At 48.6% G+C, this 27,367-nt stretch overlaps 1 pseudogene across 1 annotated transcript in view; it reads left to right on the forward strand.

Annotated features, from left to right (window-relative positions):
• Positions 1–27,367, forward strand: part of LOC147111524 (claudin-10-like) — a 142,903-nt pseudogene that overhangs the window by 40,135 nt on the left and 75,401 nt on the right. The window contains exons 2-5 of the transcript XR_015079828.1: positions 10,563–10,649; positions 13,411–13,497; positions 15,888–15,963; positions 20,069–20,132. The product of XR_015079828.1 is annotated as a claudin-10-like (transcript). The remainder of the gene's footprint in view (positions 1–10,562; positions 10,650–13,410; positions 13,498–15,887; positions 15,964–20,068; positions 20,133–27,367) is intronic.

A 27,367-nucleotide genomic window follows, 5' to 3' on the forward strand; every position in this document is an offset into this window, starting at 1 on the left:
CGCTCTCGGGCCGCTCTTTATCCTCTCACCGCTGCCGCTGCTTTAATTCAGCTCCGCTCTCGGGCCGCTCTTTATCCTCTCGCCACTGCCGCTGCTTTAATTCAGGTCCGCTCTCGGGCCGCTCTTTATCCTCCCGCCACTGCCGCTGCTTTAATTCAGCTCTGCTCTCGGGCCGCTCTTTATCCTCTCGCCGCTGCCGCTGCTTTAATTCAGCTCCGCTCTCGGGCTGCTCTTTATCCTCTCGCCGCTGCCGCTGCTTTAATTCAGCTCCGCTCTTGGGCCGCTCTTTATCCTCTCGCCGCTGCCGCTGCTTTAATTCAGCTCCACTCTCGGGCCGCTCTTTATCCTCTCGCCGCTGCCGCTGCTTTAATTCAGGTCCTCTCTCGGGCCGCTCTTTATCCTCTCGCCGCTGCCGCTGCTTTAATTCAGCTCCGCTCTCGGGCCGCTCTTTATCCTCTCGCCGCTGCCGCTGCTTTAATTCAGCTCCGCTCTCGGGCCGCTCTTTATCCTCTCGCCGCTGCCGCTGCTTTAATTCAGCTCCGCTCTCGGGCCGCTCTTTATCCTCTCGCCGCTGCCGCTGCTTTAATTCAGCTCCGCTCTCGGGCCGCTCTTTATCCTCCCGCCGCTGCCGCTGCTTTAATTCAGCTCTGCTCTCGGGCCGCTCTTTATCCTCTCGCCGCTGCCGCTGCTTTAATTCAGCTCCACTCTCGGGCCGCTCTTTATCCTCTTGCCGCTGCCGCTGCTTTAATTCAGGTCCTCTCTCGGGCCGCTCTTTATCCTCTCGCCGCTGCCGCTGCTTTAATTCAGCTCCGCTCTCGGGCTGCTCTTTATCCTCTCGCCGCTGCCATGATATTTAACAAAGGTCAATGGGGGAAAAATTTGGTTGGTTTGCGCCTCCCATAAGAGGGCGCTAATGAGGCGCAAAGCAACTAGCACCCGGGCGCGGTGATGTTTGCGCCGCTCCCGAAATTGACTACAGTTTTTGCGACAGCACAAAAGCTTACCGCCCCGATCTCCTGCACCCGCAGATTGTGACGTCAGTCGAGCGTGCAATGCCCTGGTGGCGTGCCGGCCCGGATAATGAGTGGTGCCCCCCTCCTTTCCGCCTGGTGCAAGCAATGGCAGGGAAACTGGAACATTTCCCAGTCGGTGAAGGGCTGGGGGGGGGGCGCTATTTAAAGGCGCCCTCTTCCTGGCTTTTTCCGTGGTAGACATTTTTGCACCACTCATTCTGACAGAGAGAGATTCTGAGAGAGAGATAGAGACTTCCGCATAGAGTCAACGCTGTGTGAAGTAGTTTTGGCTACTGAGCATCACTTTGCAGGTTCTTTTGGATTTGACCTTCATTACTTCGATTGCCAAGAGACTGTGGGGGCTGCACTGATTCGGGGCGTCGTCCTGCGCCTGTAGATTCGGAGGCAACATAGACGCAGAGAGAGAATGGCAATCATGGCCAGATGGAGGAGGGCCAACAGGCCACTCCACAGGAGACCTTACTCTTCCAGGGTATTCAGGGAACAATTCTCCTACATTAATTGTCTGAGGAGCAGTGTTTGCACAGGCTGCGCTTCAGCAAGGAGGTGGTTACTGAGCTCTGCCACCTGCTGCAGCCAGATCTGCAGCCTCAACTGAGGACCAGGACGTCTCTGTCAGTGGCAGTGAAGGTCACAGTGGCTCTGAATTTTTATGCCGCCGGCTCCTTTCAAGCAGCTACTGGGGATGTCACCAATATCTCCCAGTTCACGGTCCATTGCTGCATCCGTCAGGTCACAAATGCCCTCTATAAAAGGAGACACCAGTACATCTCTTTCCCGATGACCCGGGCCAAACAGGGTGAATGCGCATTGGGCTTTGTGAGAATAGCGGGCTTCCCCATGGCGCAGGGCACCATTGACTTCATGCATGTGGCATTACGGGCACCGCATGAGAATGCAGAGGATTTCCGAAACCGCAAGGGGTTCCACTCCTTAAACATCCAGTTGGTCTGTGACCACAGACAGCTGATACTCACTGTCAATGCCCGCTATCCTGGCAGCAGCCACGGTGCTTTTATCCTGCGCCAGACTGGTGTGCCAGAACTTTTCCAGACACCGCATCAGCCAAGTGGTTGGCTCCTCGGGGACAAGGGTTATCCACTCTGCACCTGGCTGATGACACCGCTCCGTAACCCCAACACCCCTGCTGAGCTGTGGTATAATGAGAGCCATATCGCCATCAGGAACATCATTGAGCAGACGATCGACGTGCTCAAGCAACGGTTCCGCTATCTGGACCACTCAGGAGGAGCCCTGCAGTACTCGCCTCAGTGAGTCTCCTTCTTCATAGTTGTGTGCTGCATGCTGCATAACCTGGCAATCCTCAATACCCAGCCAATGCCACCAGGCCTTGGAGCAGCACCGGAGGAGGAGGGAGGATGATCAGCAGCAGCACCAAGGCGGGAGGGAGGCCCACAATGTTGAAACTGCAACGGCTGTCCACTGATAACAAGCCGCTTCTAGGCCCCTACAGAGGAAATGGCTTCTGGCATGGAGAACAACATCATGGAAAGCAACCCACAACCCCAAAGCCGGCCAAGGCAGCAATGATTCCAAAGGCCAAACCTGTACATTTTGAATACAAAACCTTTTTTATTTTACAAACTCTGTGTGTGTCATTTCTTCATGACAAACTAATAGAAACAAACACAAAAAATCATTAATTAACATAACTGGTTCTCACAACCTGGAGATAATATCCAAAACACTAAACAAAAGTTTGAACAGGGCCTTTAATAAAAAAATTGCCAACATTTCATCACACCTCCTACTTTTTGCTCTTCAAGGGTGATCTCCTTCCCTTGCGCACTTCCCCCCCTTCCCACCCTACTGCTCCTCCATAATGGGGCCCCAGTGGCTGCAGCAAGGCTGGTGGAAGACTGCTGAATGTCAGAACCTGAGACTACAGATGCCCTTGAAGGACGGCCTGGACCAGCTCTGGGCCTGGAGGGCTCATCTGCAGACTGCACCAACTCTGCATGGGCGGTAGCAGTCTGGGCTACAGACGGTGGCAAGTGCAATGGGGAAGTGACAGTGGTGGCAGCAGGAATGCTGTAATCTTGAGAGAGGACAGCAACTCCCTGCCTGACCGACACACTGGCACTCCCACGGAGCAGCCCTTAGCATTCGGAGCAATCTGCTGGAGCACAGATTGCTGGCCTGCAACAGCACGGTGAGAGCCTCGGGGAAATGTGTCTGAACCAGCGACAATAGCAGCAGTCAGTGCTTGCGTGGCCTCAATCTGAGTCTGCATGAGAGCAGTCAGAGATTGGATCACAACAGCCAGTGATTGAATTGCAGCACTAAGCATTTGCGTGGCATCTGCCTGTGCTACAGCGTAGTGCTCCACACTCCTTGCCAGTGCATCAATGCTTTCGGGCACCCTTCCCACTGCACCCATGAGCTGAGTGTGCATGTCCAACGCCTGGGTGTTCATCTCAGCAATGAGTGGCTCCTCCTCTGCGTCCAGTGCAGCAGGACTCGCTGGCCTACTCTCCCTCCGGGGAGAAGGCACCCGAGCTTCCCTAGCCACATTGCGTTGCTGCAGCCTGCTGGGTCCTGGAGCTTCACCCTCATCAGACCCGTCCCCCTGCTCCCCTCCAGGGAAGATGTAGTCCCAGTGTGGGCATGGGCTCCCTCGGGAGACGCTGGCGCTGAGGCTCCGGCATCCTCTTCCTCCTCGCCTGCAGCTTTGCTCCCACTGGCAGTTTGAGGGCCCGTCTCCTCAGCTGGTGAATCACCATCTGAAATCAGGGAGGTACAAGAGTGGCTTTAGCGTGAGGACGGGGGCAGTAAGGGAAGAAGGAGTGGAGCAATTTAGTAAGTTGGATTGAAAGTGTCAAAGGCTGGTGTTGTGAGGGACAAGTGGAATGAGAGAGGAGAGAAAGCTGATGACCTTACCATTGCTGTCCCGAATGGGGTCGACCTCTCCAGGGGCAATGGGACCGATCACCTGGCTTGCCACAATCCTGTGGACGCGCGCCTCAAGATCGCTGAGGGGTTGCAGCTGAGGCCGCCTTCCACCCGTCCATTGCTGCTGTCTCCTATTATGAGATAGCTTGGTCTGCAAGAAAAAGGATGGCGTCTGAGTAAATATACAGCCATGGTCTTGCCTGATGTGCCTCCCATAGTTGAATAGCCCTTACTGTATGCAAGGTGTAGAATGTGCATGTGTGTTTCATGAGAGGGCCATAGGTGTTGGATGAGTGTTGGGTATTGGGGTTTTAAGACCCTCTGGCCATAGATTGAGGTTGAAATGGAGGGATGGAGAGGTATTGAAAAAAAGCCACTCACCCTGACGACCCGAGTGAGGTCGTTGAACTTTTTGCAACATTGAGTTTGGGTCCTGGGCACCATGCTCCTGGAGGAGACGTGCTGAGCCACCTCCCTCCACACTCTTCTGTAGTCGTGCGGCAAAGGCCTCCTGCCACTCTGCGATCCACCGCGTCAACCAGAGCCGCCAAGGACCGCTCGCTGAAGCGCTGAACTCGTTCTCTCACCCTCTCCATAGTACTTGGCTGAAAAATGTAGTCACATGTCTCTCCAGGCTGGGATTCAAGGTTCCAATGAGCATGGTGTGGCTGGAGAGCATGATCGACCCTCCCCTTTAAGAACTGGCCGGCGCCAGTGTGTCTGTGTTCCATCGCTAACTGACATCACCCGCGCTGCACCCGTGCTCTGAGTTAGCATCTTGCTCCTCGGCCTTTCCGCCTTAAGACAGGCGTGCAGCACTTGATTTAGCGCTCCAATCACCTCCAGGGGCGGTAAAAGCCAAGTTTGCAGTCGGAGGCGATAATTAGCACCAGGCGCTAAACTTTGCGCCCGGCCGATAATTGCGCCCCAAACGGTTTCTCCTCCAATAAGTTGAAAGTGAGTTTGACATGCATTATCTTGTACCATGCATATCAACACTCATTGGCCTAGTTTGGGGCGCTACAGCCGGGTGGCCGCTAAAGTTTGCGCCCGGCGCAACTTCGCGCCACCTTCGCCGATATTCAGTGGCATCGCCCCAAGTGGTTGCTGCTGCGCTAAAACAGGCGATGCACGACTATCATTAGGCGCTAAGCCGGCGGCCCAGGGTGATACCCCCGAGGGCGGGCGCAGCGCAGGTGCGGCGAGTTGCTGATTGACGGCAGACACTCTGGCGCCGGTCAGCTCTTAAAGGGGGAGGGTGGATTTGTTGGCCTGCCATGCCCTGCACACTGCAGCCCTGAAGCAAGGCCTGACCACTGCTGCTTGATCTGTGCAATGCCCAGGACTATGGAGAAGGCCAGGGAGAGAGCGCAGCGCTTCAGCGACGGTGACCTGAGGGTGCTAGTTGGCGCAGTGGAGCGCAGGCGCCATGTTCTGTTCCCTGAAGGTGGCAGGAGGCCGCTGCCCAGCGCCTATTGGAAAGCCTGGAGGGAGGTGTCAAACAGGGTGACCTCCAACAGCGTGGTTGCCAGGACTCCTGTGCAATGCCGGAAAAAGTTCAACGACCTCACTCGGGTTGTAAGGGTGAGTACCCTTTCCAGTGTCCTCCTCATCCCTGCATGTGCACCTCAGTTTATGGGCAAAGGGACCTGAAAGCTCTAATGCCCAGCCCTCATCCAGCAGCTATGGGACTGTCATGAAAATCACTTGCACATTCAGCACTTTACACACTGTACAAGCTATTCAACCATGGGAGGCAGTACAGCCAAGATCAGGGCTTCACACTGTCAGGGCTAGTCCACCATGGGAGGCAGTGCAGCCAAGATCAGGGCTTCACACTGTCAGGGCTAGTCCACCATGGGAGGCAGTGCAGCCAAGATCAGGGCTTCACACTGTCAGGGCTAGTCCACCATGGGAGGCAGTACAGCCAAGATCAGGGCTTCACACTGTCAGGGCTAGTCCACCATGGGAGGCAGTGCAGCCAAGATCAGGGCTTCACACTGTACTTAGAGGCCGTCCTTTCTCTTGCAGGCCAAGGTGGCGCACAACCGGAGGCAGCAGCGTGAGACCGGGGGAGGCCGTCCTGACCTCAAAGAGCTCTCCGACCTGGACCAGCGTGTGGAGCGCATTATGTCAGGCCGGCTGATTGGCCCCGTCGCCAGTGGAGATGCCGACCCTGTTCTGGGCCCCAATGGTAAGGGCATCACCTTTTTGACCTCTCTCTTTCCACTTGCGCCTCAGAACAGCATCCTTTGCCACTGTCCGACCAATGCAGTGCATGGCAGCACTCATGCCTCCCTCGCTGCCACCCTGTCCTCACTCTATAGCAACTCTTGTGCCTCCCTGCTTTCAGATGCTGAATCGCCAGGTGAGGAGGCGGGCCCTCAAGCTGCCACTGTCAGTGATTCTGAATTCGAGGAGGAGGAAGAGGAAGCCGGCCCATCAGTGCCACCCTCAGCCGAGGCAGCCCATGGCGATGATGGGGACACGTCTTCCCTGGAGAGGAGCCGGGGGGAAGGGTCGGAGGAGAGTGAAGCTCCAGGGCCCAGCGGCCTGCAGCAACGCGGGAGGGGTGGGGAAGTTCGGCGGACTTCTCCCCGGAGGGTGAGTGCGGCCTCCAGTCCTGCGACGGTGAACGCAGAGGAGGTGCGGCTCCTAGAGGAAATGGCCGCCCAGGCTGAGCGCAGGCACACTGAGCTCATGGCTGCAGTGGCAAGGATGCCTGACTCCATAGAGTCACTGTCAAGGAGTGTGCAGGAATTCGGGGCAGCACAGGCGGCTTCTAGCCAAGTGCTCAGTCGTGCCGTCCATTCACTGGCTGATGTCATGCGGACACAGACCAGGGCCACACGGGCACTAACTGCTGCCACCCTCGCTGGATTGGCCAGGCATCGCCAGGGCACTCGCTGCGCCACAGCAGCCCAGCAGTCTGTGCTTCAGCAGATTGCTGCGCATGCTGCAGTGCTGGCCCGTGCGAGTGCCACTGTCTCAGGCGACCAGGGAGTACCTGTGATCTGTCAGGTTGGCAGCATTCCTGCAGCCGACACTGCCACTCCTCCATTGCAGCTGCCACCAGCCGCTGGACAGAGTGCTGCCGCACAAGCAGAGTTGCAGCAGTCAGCAGCCGGCTCCTCCAGGGCCAGAGCTGGTCCAGGCCGACCCCCAAGGGCATCTGCCGTCTTGCCATGTGACCCTCAGCAGCCTTCCCCCAGCCTTGCTGCAGCCACTGGGGTCCCATTGAGGAGGAGCTGCAGGGCGGGCAGGGGCCAGTCACGGATGCGAAAGGCATCACCCTCGCAGGGCAAAAAGTAGAAGGTGTACCCAAATGTTTTGTTTCACATGCAAAGGCCGAGACTGTTCGATTTGTGTTTTTTGAAAGGCCGAGACTGTTCGGTTTGTGTTTTTTGAAAGGCCGAGACTGGTCGATTTGTGTTTTTTGAAAGGCCGAGACTGTTCGATTTGTGTTTTTTGAAAGGCCGAGACTGGTCGATTTGTGTTTTTTGAAAGGCCGAGACTGGTCGATTTGTGTTTTTTGGGGGGGCTTCTCTCCATTAGTTTGTAATGTGGGAAGGGCAGAGGTTTCAAAGAAATAAATGTTCTTAAATCGCACTGTCCATGCTTTCTTTTGGAAGTCCTGGTTGCCCTGCTCGGCTGAGGGCTTGTGGAGCGGCTACATTGGCACAAGCCATTCCCTGAGAGGGGGCCTAGAACCGACATTCAATAAGCCGCCGACGGGCGGCCCTTGCACTTTCTGCCTCCCTCCTGTGCTGGTCCTCCTCCTCCTCCTCCTCCTCCTCCTCCTCTGGTGGTCCTCCAATGTCTGGTGGCAGTGGCTGAGTCCTGCGGATAGCCAGGTTGTGCAGCGTGCAGCACACGACCACGAAATGGGAGACTCGCTCAGGCGAATACTGTATGGCTCCTCCGGAATGATCCAGACAGCGGAACCGTTGCTTCAGGACACCGATTGTTTGCTCAATGATGTTCCTGGTTGCTTGATGGCTGTCATTGTATCGCTCTTCAGCAGGGGTGCTGGGCGCACGGAGCGGGGTCATCAGCCAGGTGCACAAAGGATAGCCTTTGTCCCCGAGAAGCCATCCTCGTGGGTGAGGCTGGGCCTGGAACATGTCTGCCACAGAAGTCTGGCGCAGGATGAAGGCATCGTGGCTGCTGCCTGGAAAGCGGGCATTGACAGCTAGGATGAGCTGCCTGTGGTCACACACCAACTGCACGTTGAGCGAATGGTAGCCCTTCCGGTTGCGGTAATCCTCGGCATTCTCCAGAGGTGCCCGCAAAGCCACATGCATGCAGTCAATGGCGCCCTGCACCATGGGGAAGCCCGCTAATGCTGCAAAGCCCATTGCACGCTGTTGCTGCTTGACAAGGGCCATGGAGAAGGAGATGAACTGACGTCTCCTTCTGAAAAGGGCATTGGTCACCTGGCGGATGCAGCAATGCACGGCAAACTGGGAGATGTTGGCAATGTCCCCAGTAGCGGATTGGAAGGAGCCGGTGGCATAGAAGTTGAGAGACACCGTCACCTTCACTGCCACCGACAGGGACATCCTGCTCCTCAGATATGGCTGCAGATCTCCGCGAAGCAGGTGGCAGATCTCAGTGACCACTGCCCTTCGGAATCGCAGCCTCCGAACACACTGCTTGTCAGACATGTTCAGATATGAGAACTGCTGGTGGTATACCCTGGGTGGGTAAGGCCTCCTTTGCTGATGCCTGTTGCCCCCTCTCCGTCTGGCCATGACTGCCACTCTCTCACGGCGTCTGTGAGCCCTTTGAATGCAATGGAGAAGGCCAACGTTTGCACCCATTGCAGTCCCCATTATATGTTTCCAATCAATGATATGGCTCTGAAGTTAAAGACAAGTGGAAAGCTGTGGCCTGAAGCCACAAGTACCTGTGCGAGTGTTGAGCCAAACCAGAAAGGTCTCTACCTTTGTCTCTCTGCAAAGATCTGTCTCTCACAAGGAAGGAGTGTTGCAAAATGGCTGCCTTTTCTACTGCAGGAGGAGTGCCCTTTAATTTGCGCCCCCCGCGCCCCGCAGCGACTGAGAACCGTTCCCCTCTACCAGTCGCTAGGGGCGCCAGGCGCACAATAGGCCGGCACCACTGAATTTCTGGTTTGGGGCGAACAAAGGGCGTTGCACGATGAAATGACGTCAGGATCTGCACGCGCAGCTGAGCGCGCGCAAAGGCTTTGCGCCGCCGCTAAATCTTTACTGAAGTTGGGGAGAGGCGCAGATCGCGCTGCGCCCGGCCGCTAGCCGCCTAGCGCCCCACATTTCCTCCTCCTAAGGCGCTAGCGGCTGCGCAAACAACTGAATTTCTAGGCCATTATCCTGACAACTGCCATGACACATTCATTTTAAGATAGTTTTCAGTGCCAGATCTGTTTATACAGAAAAGATAAATCACAGGATGGATAAAAATTACTTTCCTGTAACCATGCTTATGACTTTCTGAGGCAATTGTGTACAGTTGGACCAAGGAAAATATATTCGGCCCATTCTGCAACAAGGGTTATCATTGAGCACACACTAGGAATCCTGGAGGCTTGCTTCTAGTGCTTGGACAAATCTTGTAGTGCTCTCTAGTAATCTGTCACATGAGTGTCCCATATAGTGATTGCCAAATTTTTGTTCCATTGGGTTCTACAATGAGCAGGTAAACTTCTCCACCAGGTTATTGCCGAGGCTGTGAAGTTCAAAATTACTCTGTAGTGTCATCCCTAGATCCAGCTGGGTTTGCATCTGGAGTTGTGAATAATTATGCTATGAGCACTTGAGGTTCAGGTGGGTTTTAAAGCAGTGCAAATCAAATTGGAACTGATTTGCACCTGACAAAGAAAAATGTCCTCTTTGTCCACTGTGATATATTACACAATTAAATTAACTATAATAGTATTACAAAAAATTTCCTCTTAAGCCCTTGAGTTTAAAGCATCATATGGATGGAGCACAAAGGGGAAAATTGGATGGGAAGGATCACTTGCAGCCCACCAGATTTCCATCCATTTAAATTAAATTGTAGTGGCCCGTGGGTTAGAGACTGAGACCTAACATGTTGTAGCCCCATCTCCAAACTGAGATCCCTGCAAGTGCAGCTTTTCTGTTGTGAGCATGGTATCACACATTACACCTATAATTTCAAGGTAATATGCAGGAATATGGTGCTGGATCATCAACCTCTGGTGCCAGGGTGTGGTGCTTTTCAGCCCTAAGCACCTATTCTGCTCAGTTGTCAATCTCGGTTGCGTTGATATGTGAGGCCAATGGAGGCCAAGCATTTCTCTTTGTTGGAAGGGAAAATAATCCTTAAGAAAAATAGGATACTGTGATCCAATGCCAGAATTTTGACTCTTTGCTCCTATGGTTTATGAAATGGCCTTTAGTCTTCAAATAGGTTAAAGTTTGTAATGATGTTCCTTCTCCTTTATATATATTATCAGGACTTACGCCATATAGCAAGTGAATTGTTAAACTCAGATGATATTATGTATTGGGGGAAGGGGATGTTTTACTATAATGTTAATAAGGAGCTGAATTTTACAAGTAAATCTTTAAAAGAAATTCTTATATATTGTTTGATACTCTTGAAATTTAGCTTATATCCAGGTCTCCAGAGCCCTCATGATTGCTTCTATCTGTCTGGGATTTTTTGGTTCCATATTTTCACTGATGGGGATGGCACGTACAGGTAGACTATCCTTTATCCGAAAACCTCGGGACCAGCCGTGTTTCGGTTTTAGGAAAATTTCGGATTTCGGAAGGTGCGCGAAAACACTTCGGTTTTCAGAGGTAATTCGGTTTTCGGGAGTGCGGATAAAGGATACACTATCCCTTATCCGAAAGGGTGGGATAAATAATGACTATAAATACTGTAGTTACAGGGATAAATACTGTAGTACAGTTTATTTGTAAGGAAAACATTCAGTAAAACTTCAAACATGTACAGGTACAAACTAAGCTAAATACCTGTACATAAACATGCAATAAAGGTACATTACATCTGGCTTGAGGATCTTGGAGAAGATGGTACATCAGTGTTGTCATCATTGTCATCAGGTTGGAGTTGGACATCTGAAGATGGGCCAGGAACAGGATTCTCAAGTGATGAAGCATGACTACGACAGACGGCCTTTTTAAAGACTTCTTCCAGTGTCATCTGTCTCATTAACATTGGTTTCTGTCTAAGCAGTCTCTCTTTAATTGAGTAAACTTGCATAATCTCTTGCTCACTGATAAATGCACGTTTTTCAAGGCCAGCAATTAACTGATCACACATTGTCACCATATCGTCTATGGGGATTTTTTCACCTGTGTTCACAATGTCATCATCATCATCACCACTGTCCTCATGCTTGTCTTTATTTAACACCATTTCAGCAATTTCCCCATCACTCAATGAATTCACAACAGGTGCATCATTGTCAATGTTCAGCACTTCTTCGATGTCAGCTTCCTCTAACGTATTTACACTTTCGGATGATAAACCTTTGGCGTAAGTGAGGAGGTTTGATATCATCATCTTCTCCTGACTGACAGGAAATCCTTCAAACTCGTCATCTGCAGGTCCATCTTCATGAAACATCGTTGAAGGCCAGTCTGTGCCAAGCATTTGTTAATGTTGGTTTGTCAACATCGTTCCAAACATTGAATTCTTTCAGGAAGCTTTGGGTTCCTTTGCCTCTGTTGATTGCATCAAGCATAGAGTTAAAAAAAACGTCTTTATACTTGCTCTTCATGGAGCGTAAAATTCCTTGGTCACAAGGCTGTATTAAAGATGTCACATTAGGGGGAAAGTTAATGCCGAAAACATAACTTTTCACAAGAAGTTCAGGAGGGGGATGTGCGGAGCAGTTGTCCAGGAACAATAAAATTTTGCAGTTTTCTTCCAGTCCAACTTGCCTGCAATGAGCTCGTGTCGCTGGTACGAAGTGGTTATTGAACCAGTGAGAAAATATTCCTCTGGCTACCCATGCTTTCCTGCTCGCATAATAATGCACAGGTAAATTGCATACACCTTTCAAACATCTCGGATGTTGGCTTTTTCCAATCACTACCAACTTTAACTTGTGTGTGCCTGCAGCATTGGCACACCCAAGAACAGTCAACCTGTCCTTAGCATCCTTAAAACCTGCTGGTGCACTCTCATCAGCCGTTGCTAATGTTTTTCTAGGAACGTAGCGCCAGAACAGAGCTGTTTCATCAGCATTGTAAATTTGTTCAGGACCGAGGTTTTCATCCGATATTATTTTTGCAAACTCATCTATGTAATTTTCAACTGCTTCATGATCAGCAGAAGCTTTTTCACCACAGATTTTCAGATATTTTATACCATGACGCTTCTTAAATTTATGCAGCCAACCTTCTGAATATTCACACTCAACTTCAATGTTCAGTTCTTCATGGTATATTCTAGCTTGCTTCATGACCATCAAACCAGTCAGTGGCACACGTTCACCTCTGCGTTGTCGAATCCACTCAATCAGCACACGGTCAAGATCTTCATTTTTTGCCCTATGCAATGTTTTCCTAATTTTCATTAGTTTATGGTCATCACTGTCAGTGTAAAATTTCAACAACTTGTCTTTCTGTTTCTTTAAGTCATATACGGTGGTACTTCCCACACCATATTCTTCAGTAAGATGTCGCACAGACACACCACGATCAAGCTTCTGCAATAACTCCACTTTCTGCGATATTGATAATGAGCGATGCTTCCTTCTCTGCTTCTCACTGTTACCCATTGGGGTATCTGCAGCTCTTTTTAGCATTTTCACAAATTGTTAAAAGCCAGCAAATATCTAACAGAGCTGCAAATATCTAAGAGAGCAGCAAATATCTAAGAGAGCAGCAAATATCTAAGAGAGCAGCAAATATCTAAGAGAGCAGCAAATATCTAAGAGAGCAGCAAATATCTAAGAGAGCAGCAAATATCACACAGAGCAGCATAACACCTGCGTGGGTCAAGCATCGGCAGCGTCGGGTCATGCTTTGCTCCACTTTCGGCTTTCAGAGGTTTTCTGGTTTCGGATGTGCGGATAAAGGCTGGTACACTATCTCTTATCCGAAATGGGGTGGGGGTCGGCGGGGGTGGGGTACGGCGGGGGGGTCGGGGGTCGGGGGTCGGTGGGGGTCGGGTTCGGCCGGGGGGTCGGGGGTGGGGGTCGGCGGGGGTCGTGGTCGTGCGCATTTCGGTTTTCAGAAGTCATGCTTTGCTCCACTTTCGGCTTTCAGAGGTTTTCTGGTTTCGGATGTGCGGATAAAGGCTGGTACACTTATGCTGAGCGATTTTGGTTTTCAGAAGTGCGGAAAAATGCTACACTATCCCTTATCCGGCTAGGCCTGTAAGTCGTGCGCCACTCTGGTCATGTCATGCGCACGGCTTACGCTGACCGAAAAAACCTTCGGTTTTTAGAGGGTTTCGGTTTTCGGAAGTCCGGATAAAGGGTAGTCTACCTGTACCAACATTGGAGGCTCAGAAAGGAGTAAAGCGAAAGTTGCTCTTTGTGCTGGAGTCATATACATACTTGCCGGTAAGGGTCATTCATGATAAAGTATTCCCTTCCTAAACATGTAAGACTTGGTTTCATCTGATTTTGACTTAAAGGTTAAACATGCAGCATTCCAAATAATCATTTAAATTCCATGTGAGTGCTATAGAAGCCTTGGAAAATGTTCAGAGGAAGGTCACTTGATTAATAACTAGTTTAAAGAACATAAGTTAAATCAATAGGCTCATGGAGCTGGTCTTTTTAATCTAGGAACATAGGAACAGGAATAGGCCACTCAGCCCCTTGAGCCTGTTCTGCCATTCAATTAGATCATGGTTGATCTGCATCTCCGATCCATTTAGCTGCCTTGTTTCCTTATCCCTTAATGTCCTTACCTAACAAAGATCTATCAATCTGTTTTGAAATTTTCAATTGGCCTAGCCTCAGCAGCTTTTTGGGGGAAGAGAGTTCCAGATTTCCACTTTCCTTTGTGTGAAGAAGTGCTTCCTGACACCACCCCTGATGTCAGGCCTAGCTCTAGTTTTGAGGTTCTGTCCCCCTTGTTCAGGACTCCACCACCAGAGCAAATAGTTTCTCTCTATCTACCCTATCAACTCCTTTAATCATCTTAAACACCTCAATTAGCTCGCCCCTTAATCGTCTCTACTCAAGGGAATATAAACCTAGTCTACGCAATCTGTCCTCATAATTTAACCCTTTTAGCCTGGTATCATTCTGGTGAATACACTGCACCCACTCCAAAGCCAATATATCCTTCCTAACTGATCGCAGTACTCCAGATAGTCTGACCAGAGCATTATATAACTGTAGCATAACTTCCACCCCTTTGTATTCCATCCCCCTTGAGATGAAGTCTAATATTCCATTAGCCTTTTAAATTATTTTTTGTACCCGTCCACTAGCTTTTAGTGATCTGTACATGGACCCCTAAATCTCTCTGCTCATCCACAGTTCCTAGCTTCTCAGAGTGTAGAAAATACTCTGATCTATCTTTCTTTGGTCCAAAGTGGATGATGTCGCACTTTCCCATGTTGAACTCCATCTGCCACAGTTTTGCCCACTCACTTAATCTATCAATTTCCCTTTGCAACTTTCTCCTCCATCTACATAACTTACTGTGCCACCTAACATAGTGTCATTTGCAAACTTGGATATATGTCTCTCTATTCCTTCATCTAAGTCATTTATAAATATAGCGGAAAGCTGTGGCCTCAGTACAGATCCCTGGGGGACACCACTAGACACATCCTGCCAATTGGAGTACAGGTAGACTACCTTTTATCCGAACTTCCGAAAACCGAAACCCTCTAAAAACCGAAGGTTTTTTCGTTCAGCGTAAGTCGTGCGCACGACATGACCAGAGTGGCGCACGACTTACGCTGAGCAGAGGGTCAGCGTAAGTCGTGCGCACGACCCCGACCCCCGCCGACGACCCCCGCAGACCCCTGCCGACCCCCCCGCCGACCCCGACCCCCGCCGACCCCCCGCCGACCCCGACTCCCGCCGACCCCCCCGCCGACCCCCACCGCCGACCCCGACGACCCCCACCCCCGACCCCCCGCCGACCCCCCCGTCAACCCACCCCCGACAAATTTCCCAGTCTTATAAAATACCTTCCGAAATCCGAAATTTTCCGAAAACCGAAACACGGCTGGTCCCGAGGTTTTCGGATAAAGGATAGTCTACCTGTACATACCTAATATCCCTATTCTCTGTCTCCACCTCCTAACCAATTCCCTACCTATGTCGATAGGTTGCCTCCAATTCCATGCACTTTCATTTTTGCTAACCAATTTTTGCATAGACTCTGTGAAAGCATAGACTTCAGAGAGACTTGATTGAAGCATTCAAACTGATGAAGGGACTGGACTGAGTACATGTAGACAGATTATTTGAATTAGATAAATTAGGCAGAGTGAGGGGACACGCATATAGTTATGTAAGTATAGAACTAGGATACATTTTAGGAGGTTTTTTATTTTCCCAGAAAGCCATTGAACTTTGAAGTAAGCGGGTGCAGATTTGCTGTAAACATTTAAAAGAGAGCTGGACAAGTTTGTGGTGGAGGCTGATATCACGGAGTACAAAAGGTAGGTGGGATGTTGGGTAATGTACCTCATCGTAATCGTATTGTCCTGGAACTCATTTTTGATTGCCTTTTGGGATTGGAGAGGAATTTCCCGGAATTCTTTTATCCCAGAATTGGACCAGGATTTTAAAAATCTTTTTTTTTAACCACGCCAGATTACATGGCTGCCAGTGAGTGCAGAGCATTGGGGATTTGTTCCCTAGTTCCAATGAGACTGAATGGGACAGACTCGATGGACCAACTGGTCTTTTATGCATGTTTGTAAGTTTTACTTTCCTTTTTTTAAATATACAATTATTAACATTATTTCTTTACTTCATAGGGTTGTTACCATTGGTTGCTTGCTCATGGTACGCACATCAAATTATCGTAGAGCATTATGACCCCTTAATGCCAAAGTAAGTATTTAATTTCAATGTCAGTACCTATTATTATTGACTGGCTAAACCTTTTTACGTGATTTCTTGATATCTGGTTTTGACTTCAGCTCAGTGGCGCAGACAAAGATTTTTATCTCCTTAGTTGTAAAAAATGACAAAGCTTTATTGTAAAAGTTGTGCTCTGATACTACTGTGGGAACAGAAAGAACAGAAACACAGTGAGAGTAAAAATGCGAAATATTTTTTATAAGTAGGAATGAGGTAATAAACATTGGGCCAAAATTCCTTGAGGGATTGATGGAACCCCCTGGAAAATGGCAAAGACCCATTTTTGTCGGGTTTCCATTATTTCTGGGAGTTTTTGATTTGCATGGTAAAGGATTGAACCTATGCAGGGGTTCCTGATCCAATAGCTTAATCAGGACCCGGAATATCTAGAGAAAATGCTGGAAGTACCCAGCAGGTCAGGTAGCATCTGTGGAGAGACAAACAGAGTTAACGTTTCAGGCCAATGTTCTTTCATCAGAACTGGAAAAGGTTACAGATGTAAACATTTTTTAAACAAGTACAAAGGCAGGGAAAGGGGGAAGGCATGAAAGAACAAAAGAGAAGGTCTGTGATAGGGTGGAAGACAGGAGTGATTAAATGACACAAGGGATGATGGTACAAGGCAAAAGTGGGAGGTAATGGACAAGTAAGGAAATTAAAGATGGGTCTAGAGGAGCTGTAAATGGCAACAGCAGAACTATTACCAGCACCTGCTGTCTGAAAAAATGGGAGCGGTGGTTATATTCCGCATATATAGATGTGGTGTACCTTGACTTCCAGAAAGCCTTCGATAAGGTTCCACACAAAAGATTATCATGCAAAATTAAGGCTCATGGGATTGGGGGCAAAGTATTAACGTGGATAGAGAACTGGCTGGCAGATAGAAAACAGAGAGTTGGAATAAACGGCTCGTTTTCGGAGTGGCAGGCAGTGACCAGCGGGGTGCCGCAAGGAACTGTCCTGGGACCCCAGCTGTTCACAATATATATAAATGATCTGGATCAGGGAATTGGATGCAATATTTCCAAATTCGCTGACGACACTAAACTAGGAGGAGGGGTGGGCTCTGATGAGGATGTCAGGAGGCTACAGTGCGATTTGGACAGGTTGGGGGAATGGGCGGATACGTGGCAGATGCACTATAATGTGGATAAATGCGAGGTTATCCACTTTGGGGGTAAAAACAGGAGGGTAGATTATTATCTAAATGGCAATAGATTGGGAGATGGGGAAGTGCAGAGGGACCTGGGTGTTCTTGTGCACCAGTCACTGAAGGAGAGCATGCAGGTGCAACAGGCGATTAAGAAGGCAAATGGTATGTTGGCCTTCATATCAAGGGGGTTCGAGTATAGGAATAGGGATACCTTACTACAGCTGTACAAGGTGCTGGTGAGACCGCATCTGGAGTATTGTGTACAGTTTTGGTCGCCCCATCTGCGGAAGGATGTTCTTGCCATGGAAAGAGTGCAACGGCGATTCACCAGGCTGATACCTGGAATGGCGGGAATGACCTACGAAGAGAGATTAAATAGTTTGGGCTTGTACTCACTGGAGTTTAGAAGATTGAGAGGGGATCTCATCGAAACATATAAAATTATGGCAGGCCTGGACAGGCTGAATTCAGAGAGAATGTTTCCAATGGCCGGGGAGCACAGAACCAGGGGCCACAGTCTAAAAATAGCGGGCAAATCATTTAAAACAGAGATGAGGAAGAATTTCTTCACTCAAAGAGTGGTGAGCCTGTGGAATTCCCTGCCACAGAGGGCTGTGAAGGTTAATTCAATAAATATTTTCAAGAGAGAATTGGATATATTTCTGAAGGCTAAGGGGATTAAGGGTTACGGAGAAAAGGCGGGGACGGGGTACTGAACTGGTAAGATCAGCTATGATCTCAGACGAAGATCAGCCATGATCTCATTGAATGGCGGAGCAGGCTCGAAGGGCCGAATGGCCTACTCCTGTTCCTATCTCTATGTATCTATGTATTCTAAAATTGTTGAACTCAATGTTGAGTCTGGAAGGTTGTAAAATGCTTAATCAAAACATGAGGTGCTCTTCCTTGAGCTTCCGTTGTGCTTCATTGGAACAGTGTATGAGGCCGAGGAAAGAGAGGTCAGAGTGGGAGTAGGATGGAGAATTAAAATGGCAAATGACCGGAAGCTATCTATGAAGGCTGGTAAGTGAGACATAGTTACCTTCACACGGGCAGTTGTGAACCCAACCACTGCCATCAAGGCCAGGGAAGCAGTCTGGATCCACCAAATTGTTCAAATCAGCTCTCAACTCAGTGGGCTAAGGGAAGCATAGGTACCCGCCCCCATGGTAGGTGGGTACTGTACATGGTTACATCAACCTGGGGCAGGTTCACACATAGTGGGGCTTGCACCCACCTGCGTTATGCACCAGTGGACATGATCCCAGAATAACCACCAAGATTGTGGCCTCCAGATTTATGTGGCCATTAACTGAATAACATTAGGAAAATAAAGTAGATTACTTGGTAAATGAAGGCAGTGTCCACATAGGTAATTCAACTAGAAACATTACTATCCTACTGAGAGACTAGAGCTTGGATTTTATTCTTTTTACTGTCCGATAACTGGGCTGCATTTGTAACTGGGCAGGAAACGCTACTCTAGCCCTCACCTAGTTTGTAGCTGTCATTTCCAGCCAACTGCAGAAGTGCCCACCCTGATCAGAAACTGAACTGGACCAGCCATATAAATACTGTGGCTACAAGAGCAGGCCAGAGGCTGGGAATTCTGCGGCGAGTGTCTCACCTCCTGACTCCCCAAAGCCTTTCCACCATCTACAAGGCACAAGTCAGGAGTGTGATGGAATACTCTCCACTTGCCTGGATGAGTGCAGCTCCAACAACACTCAAGAAGCTCGACACCATTCAGGATAAAGCAGCCCGCTTGATTGGCACTCCATCCACCACCTTCAACATTCACTCCCTCCACCACCAGCGCACTGTGGCTGCAGTGTGTACCATCTACAAGATGCACTGCAGCAACTCGCCAAAGCTCCTTCAACAGCACCTTCCAAACCCGCGACCTCTACCACTTAGAAGGACAAGGGCAGCAGATGCATGGGAACATCACCACCTACAAGTTCCCCTCCAAGCCACACACCATCCTGACTTGGACCTGTATCGCCATTCCTTCACTGTCGCTGGGCCAAAATCCTGGAACTCCCTTCCTAACAGCATTGTGGGTGTACCTACACCATATGGACTGCAGCGGTTCAAGAAGGCGGCTCACCACCATCTTCTCAAGGGCAATTAGGAATGGGCACTAAATGCAGGCCTAGCCAGCCAGCGACGCCCACATCCCATCAATGAATTAAAAAAAAAATGAGGCTGCATGACATCATTGGCTCCATTCCTGTCATTACCACCTCATTTATGCTCTGCACCCAAATACAAAGTGCATTCAGGGTTGTTAGGCATTGGGGAAAAGTACATTTAAAGAGCCAAACACAGAAATTTGAAAACTAAGCAGAATCCTTATTTCCCTGATTTTCGATTTATTTTTGTATTTTATTTGCTTCTTTTAACAAATTTACTATCTGGCTTCCTACCATTTGCTGTGGGCCTATCTTTCCATATTCCTCTTTAAACAGAACACAATAGATTTCCCATTCAGGATTGCTTCTATCTTTGCTTCTTGGAAGAAGAAGAGGTGGAAGAGAAGGAATCAGAGATTCATAGCACATCTCCACTCATATCTCAGTACCAGCTGTTGCTCCTATCGGCATTTGCCAAGGGCAGTTGCACAGAGCTGGATAACAAAGGAGATGCGATGAAGGAGGATGACATGGTCTATCATATCAAACATATCAGCGAGGTCAAGGAGGGATAAAGCAGCATGGCCACAGTCACAGAGGCTGCCTCAGTGCCAAGGAAAGTAAGACAGTCACTTGTGCTTTATTTCTACATTGCTCTAATAGTTTTTTAGTGCCTGGGAGTCCTTTGTGAAAGAACAATCCTTTCATAAAGACCACTATGTAGATTATAGATAATTTAAACAATTTCTTTAAGAAAATACTTGACATGTATATTTTGCCTCTACAGATATGAATTAGGAACTGCTTTGTTCATTGGGTGGCCTGGTGCAGTGCTTTGCATCTTGGGAGGAGTACTCCTGCGCTACATTCAGGTAAGTATTTTTTAACAGCCTTTTTTGCTGGCACCCTTTAAGGACTGCTGTTTAGGTCGTATGTCAACCTGATTTTCCTAAACACAGCTGGTCTGGCGCGTTCAGGGCAACTCAACTTTGCTCAAGGGACGTCAAACTGGCGTTGGGCTCTATATTTTTACATTCAAAGGAACTAACACCTGTTTCAGGTGCGGGTTCTCGCCGCCTTTTTTTTGCCTGTACCAATTTGGTGTGCAGTGCACTTCTAGTTTGGTAATAAGCGCGTGCCTACCATCTTGGAATATAAATCGCCCATTTAGCATCTGAAAAATGAGCATGGCACCATCAAATAACTAGTCCCAGGTTTGAGGATCTCATCAGCTTGTTTATCTCCAAAATTCAGACCACCTGCTCAGCTGTCTGAGATCCTTATTATGAGTCGACATATTTGTAATGTTATACCACAATCTGTAACCTCATGGGCCAGCATATCCCTCACTCTACCATTATCATCAAGCCAGGGGACCAACCCTGGTTCAATGAAAAGTGTAGAAGAGCATGCCAGGAGCAGCACCAGGCATACCTGGTCCAAAGATGTGCGGGTTAGGTTGATTGGCTGTGATAAATTGACCCTTAGTGTTAGGGGGATTAAATATGTGGGGTTACGGGGATAGAGTGGGATATGTGTTGGTGTAGGGGTTACGGGGATCGGGTGGGATATGTGTCGGTGCAGGCTCGATGGGCCGAAATGGCCTCTATCTGCACTGTAGGGTTTCTGTGATTCTGTGATACCTAAAAATGAAATGCCAACCTGGTGAAGCTACAACACAGGACTACATGCATGCTAAACAGCGGAAGCAGCATGCTATAGACAGAGCTAAGCAATCTGACACACCAATGGAACAGATCAAAACTCTGCAGTCCTGCCACATCCAGTTGTGAATAGTGGTGAACAATTAAACAACTAATGAGAAGGAGAGCCTTCCTGAACATCCCCATCCTCAATGATGGTGGAGCCCAGCACGTGAGTGCAAAAGACAAGGCAAGCCAGAAGTGCCGAGTGGATTATTCATCTCGGCCTCCTCCAGCAGCCCCCATCATCACAGAAGCCAGTCTTCAGCAAATTCGATTCACCACCTTATACATGCACTCCCTCCACCACCGGCACACTGTGGCTGCAGTGTGTACCATCTACAAGATGCACTGCAGCAACTCGCCAAGGCTTCTTTGACAGCACTTCCCAAACCCGCGACCTCTGCCACCTAGGTAGCAAGAGGACAAGAGCAGTAGATGCATGGGAATGCCACCACCTCTAATATCCCCTCCAAGTCACACACCATTCTGACTTGGAAATATATCACCGATCCTTCATCGTCGCTAGGTCAAAATCCTGGAACTCCCTCCCGAACAGCACTGTGAGAGTACCTTAACCACACGGACTGCAGTGGTTCAAGAAGGCGGCTCACCATGACCACAAGGGCAGTATGTGAAATTCCATTATTATTTACATTTACACAGGGAATAATAATGAAAGAAAAAAAATAGCAACTGCAAGAAAAGGTGTACAAAAGGGAACAATTGAAATCTGAATCAAAGATTCTGAAGGAATTATCTACTTTTACATACAAGAGGTCTTACAACATTGTGACAGAGGATTATATATCATTGCTATTGTCTCAGCATGATTTAATTTCCTGTTATCTGCTTATTTATATTCATTATTACTCATCCATTTTCTGTCAGTATCTATCATTTTGTAACCTGCTTACACAGCACGCACAAGTGTGAATTTTTGGATCAAGCCTCTGATTGGGCAGAGGCTTGGTGGTGGATAATTAGCATGCAGCAGTTGAAACATAGAAACATAGAAGATAGGAGCAGGAGTAGGCCATTCGGCCCCTCGAGCCTGCTCCGCCATTCAATGAGATCATGGCTGATCATCCAAACTCAGTACCCTGTCCCTGCCTTCTCTCCATATCCCTTGATCCCTTAAGCCTTAAGAAATATATCTAACTCCTTCTTGAATATATTTAATGAATTGGCCTCAACTGCCTTCTGTGGTAGAGAATTCCACAGGTTCACCACTCTCTGGGTGAAGAAATTCCTCCTCATCTCTGTCCTAAATTGCTTACCCCTTATCCTTAGACTGTGATCCCTGGTACTGGACTCCCCGCCATCGGGAACATCCTTCCTGCATCTAGTCTGTCTAGTCCTGTTAGAATTTTATAAGTTTCAATGAGATCCCCTCTCATTCTTCTAAACTCCAGTGAGTATAAGCCCAATCGACCCAGTCTCTCCTCATACGTCATTCCTGCCATCCCAGGTATCAGTCTGGTGAATCTTCGCTGCACTCCCTCCATGGCAAGAACATCCTTCCTCAGATAAGGCAACCAAAACTGCACACAATACTCAAGGTGTGGTCTCACCAAGGCCCTGTACAACTGCAGCAAGACATCCTTGTTCCTGTACACGAACCCTCTCACTACGAAGGACAACATACCATTTGCCTTCTTAACCGCCTGCTGCACCTGCATGCTTACCTTCAGCGACTGGTGCACAAGGACACCCAGGTCTCGTTGCACTTCCCCTTCTCCCAATCTATTGCCGTTCAGATAATAATCTGCCTTCCTGTTTTTGCCTCCAAAGTGGATAACCTCGCATTTATCCACATTATACTACATCTGCCATGAATCTGCCCAATCACCCAACCTGTCCAAATCATACTGGAGTTTCTCGGCATCCGCCTCACAGCACACACGCCCACCCAGCTTTGTGTCATCTGCAAACCTGGAGATATTACATCTAGTTCCCTCGTCTAGATCATTAATATATATTGTGATGAATAGCTGGGGTCCTAGCACCGATCCCTGCGGTACCCCACTAGTCACTGCCTGCCTCTCGGAGAAAGACCCGTTTATTCCAACTCTTTGCTTCCTGTCTGCCAACCAGTTCTCTATCCAAGTCAATACCTTACCCCCAATCCCATGTGCTTTAACTTTACATGCTAATCTCTTATGCGGGACCTTATCGAAAGCCTTCTGAAAGTCCAAATACACCACATCCACTGGTTCTCCCTTATCTATTCTACAAGTTACATCCTCAAAAAATTCCACTAGATTAGTCAAGCACAATTTACCTTTTGTAAATCCATGTTGACTTTGTCCGATCCTGTCACTATTTTCCAAGTGCTCTGCTATTACATCTTTTATAATGGACTCTAGCATTTTCCCCACTACTGATGACAGGCTTACCGGTCTATAATTCCCCATTTTCTCTCTACCACCTTTTTTGAATAGTGGGGTAACATTAGCCACCCTCCAATCCATGGGAACTGTTCCAGAATCTATCGAATTTTGGAAGATGACCAGCAATGCATCGACTATTTCTAGGGCCACTTCCTTAAGTACTCTAGGATGTAGATTGTCAGGCCCTGGGGATTTATCGGCCTTCAATTCCATCAATTTCCCTAACACCGCTTCCCTACAAATGCTGATTTCATTCAGTTCCTCCCTCTCATTAGACCCTATGTTCCCTGATATCTCTGGGAGGTTATTTGTGCACTCCTTTGTGAAGACAGAACCAAAGTATGTATTTAATTGGTCAGCCATTTCTTTGTTCCCCATTATAAATTTCCCTGATTCTGACTGCAAGGGACCTACGCTTGACTTCACCAATCTATTTCTCTTCACATATCTATAGAAGCTTTTACAGTCAGTTTTTATGTTCCCTGAAAGCTTACTCTCATACTTTATTTTCCCCCTCTTAATTAATCCCGTTGTCCTCCTTTGCTGAATCCTAAACTGCTCCCAATCCTCAGGTTTACTGCTTTTTATGGCCAATTTATATGTCCTCTCCTTGGATCTTATGCTTGAAAGAGGCATTGTTTTAACAATTGGTGAGATGAAGCAAAAGAAACATTTTGAGATATTTATTTCTGGTTATACTGGCTTCAAGATGTCCCAGTTTTTAGATGTGGCAATTTAAATTGTATTGCAGCAAGTGAACTAGAGGAACCAAGGAACTATCGAAGTTTACAACACAGGAGCAGGCCATTGTGTCTATATTTGTTGATGATTAGAGCAACCCAAAATTAGACCTACAGCTCTCTCCCCACAGCTTTGAGATCCCTTTGCTTCACATATTTATCCAATTCTCCCTAAAAAATGCAAGGGTCTCTGCCTCAACCATTCCCTGTGGCAACACTTGCCATGGTCCAACAATTGTTTTCCAATTATCCACTTTAAATTGGATATTCCACCTCTTCCCCCATTCTGCTAACCTGTCTATGTCAACCAACTTTCTATCCATGCTGTAAAACTTCCTCTTGTATCATACACCTGAATTTCGCTAACAAGACAGCTCAGCAAACGACACCTGAAAATCAATCTACATCTACTCCATTTCCTTTATCTATCAATTGGTCACTTTTTCAAATAACTATTAAATTTGTTAACATGACTCGTCATCAACTAATCCATGCTGACTGTCCTTGATTAACTTGTGCCTTTTGTCTTGATTTATGGGGATTGATTTTCATCCCTGTTTTCAGGAATGGGGCAGTAGTGCAGGGAAAATTGCAGTGCACTACTTACCACCCATTCCCGGTGCTGATCCACCAACTGCCATTTTCATCCATTCTCAGAAGGTGCCTCATTAATGTTTACAAATTGAGATCCTATGACATACATAGGACCCTGATAGAATTTTTAGGTAATAATGGGCGGAGCATGCAGCACTCACTTTTCGCCTATTGCTACTTGTCTTAAAGCAGTCTAACCAGAGGCTGCTCAAACAACAATTAAAAACATTTCTTTTAATGATTTTTTTGTGGACAGGAGGAGGTGCCCTTGACCTCACCAAAATCTTATCATCTGCTGGTGGTCTCTTCATCTCACCCGCCTCTCCCCCCACCCCAGCCCTGGATTACCTTCCCTCCCCTCTTTGCCGTGGTGCATATAGGTACCAACGATATAGGTATAAACTGGTTTGAGGTCCTAAAAGCTGAATATAGGGAGCTGGGAGGTAAATTAAAAAATAGGACCTCAAAGGTAGTGGTGCAAGGGGGAGGGATTCAAATTCCTGGGACATTGGAAACTTTTCTGGGGGAGGTGGGACCAGTACAAACTGGATGGTTTGCACCTCGGCAGGACCGGGACCGATGTCCTAGGGGGAGTGTTTGCTAGTGCTGTTGGGGAGGGTTTAAACTAAAATGGCAGGGGGATGGGAACATGTGCAGGGAGACAGAGGAAAGGGAAGCGAGGATAGAAGCAAAAGACAGGAAGGAGAAAAGCAAAAGTGGCAGTCAGAGAAATCAAGGGTGTTAATCAAACATGGCCACAGTAAATAATAATTCTAAAAGGTCTAAGAGTGTTAAAAAAACAAGCCTGAAGGCTTTGGCCTAGAAATTGAGTTGGCGCCGCGCCAGGGCTTTAGCGCCGGAAATTTAGCGCCAGCGCTAAGTCCCCCTGCGCGCGCCAAAAATTCAGTAGCGCCGCGCCCAGACGACTGCCGGCGCTACTGGAGGGTGTCAGCGCCTCGCAATGGGCGCTGACTGCCGCATTGCGGCACTAATCCGCCGCTGCGGCACCCGATGCGGTGCGGCAGGCTGGGGAAGTGCAGGCCTCCTCCTTCCGTTAAGGAGGAGCTGCCTGCACCCGACCGCTGGCCGTTGATCTGTGGAGAAAAATGAGCCCGGCACCTCGGAGAAGTGCCGGGCTCGCGGCCCACACGCATCTGTGCCGCGGGGGGTGTTGGAGGAGTCTGGGGAGGGAGGTGCGGGCAGGCGGCCGCCGGGAAAGCGGCCGGCCGCCGCGCGACCTTAATGCGCCGGCGCTAAGACCCGTAGTGAACTTTTGAAAAATCGTTGGTTGCGGCTGCCACGGGCGAGGCGGCCGCAACTCAATTTCGGCGTTCGGGCGCGTTGCCACGGCAACCGGGACGCTGCGCACACCGATGACGTCATCGGTGCCGGCGCAGCGCAACTGGCTAACGCTGATGGCAGCGCCCAAGTGAATTTCTCAATCGGCTGTACTTGCGGCGCTAGGCCCTCTAGCGCCTCAAAATGGGCGCTAACCCCACTCAATTTCTAGGCCTTTGTGTCTTAATGCGAGGATGATTCCTAATAAGGTGGATGAACTAGCTGTGCAAATAGATGTAAACTGACATGATATAATTGGGATTACGGAGACATGGCTCCAGGGTGACCAAGGCTGGGAATTCAACATCCAGGGGTATTCAATATTCAGGAAAGACAGGCAAAAAGGAAATGGAGGTAGGGTAGCATTGCTGGTTAAAGAGGAGATTAACACAATAGTAAGGAAGGATATTAGCTCGGATGATGTGGAATCTGTATGGGTAGAGCTGAGATATACCAAGGGGCAGAAAACGTTAGTGGGAGTTGTAATGCTGAGGTTGAGGATGGCATTAAATGGGACATTAGAGACGCGTGCAATAAGGGCACAGCAGTTATCATGGGTGACTTTAATCTACATATAGATTAGGCTAACCAAATTAGTAACAATACTGTGGAGGAGGAATTCCTGGAGTGTATACGGGATGTTTTCCTGGACCAACATGTTAAGGAACCAACGAGAGATCAGGCCATCTTAGACTGGGTATTATGTAATGAGAAAGGATTAATTAGCAATCTTGTTGTGCAAGGCGCCTTGGGGCGGAGCGATGTTAATATGATAGAACTCTTCATTAAGATGGAGAGTGAAGTATTTGACTCAGAGACTAGGGTCCTGAATTTAAATAAAGGAAACTACGATGGTATGAGGCGCGAGATGGCTAGGATTGATTGGAGAACATTACTTAAAGGGTTGACGGTGGATAGGCAATGGCAAACATTTAAAGATCGCATGGATGAACTACAGAATTTGTTCATCCCTGTTTGGCATAAAAATAAAACTAAAAGGGTGACTCAACCGTGGCTAACAAGGGAAATTAGGGATAGCATAAGATCCAAGGACAGGACATATAAACTGTCCAGAAAAAGCAACAAACCTGAGGATTGGGAGCAGTTTAGGATTCAGCAAAGGAGGACAAAAGGATTAATTAAGAGGGGGAAAATAGAGTGCGCCAAGGCAGAGGCCCGACCAGTTCGGGGGAGAGCAGCAGCGGAGGAGGTGAGCCGGCTTAAAAACCGGCGCCAAGGCAGAGGCCCGACCAGTTCGGGGGAGAGCAGCAGCGGAGCAGGTGAGCCCGGCTTAAAATCCGGCGCCAAGGCAGAGGCC

Source organism: Somniosus microcephalus, chromosome 10 (assembly GCF_052327205.1).
Source record: "Somniosus microcephalus isolate GS21.2 chromosome 10, FLI_Smic_1.0, whole genome shotgun sequence".
NCBI lineage: Eukaryota > Metazoa > Chordata > Chondrichthyes > Squaliformes > Somniosidae > Somniosus > Somniosus microcephalus.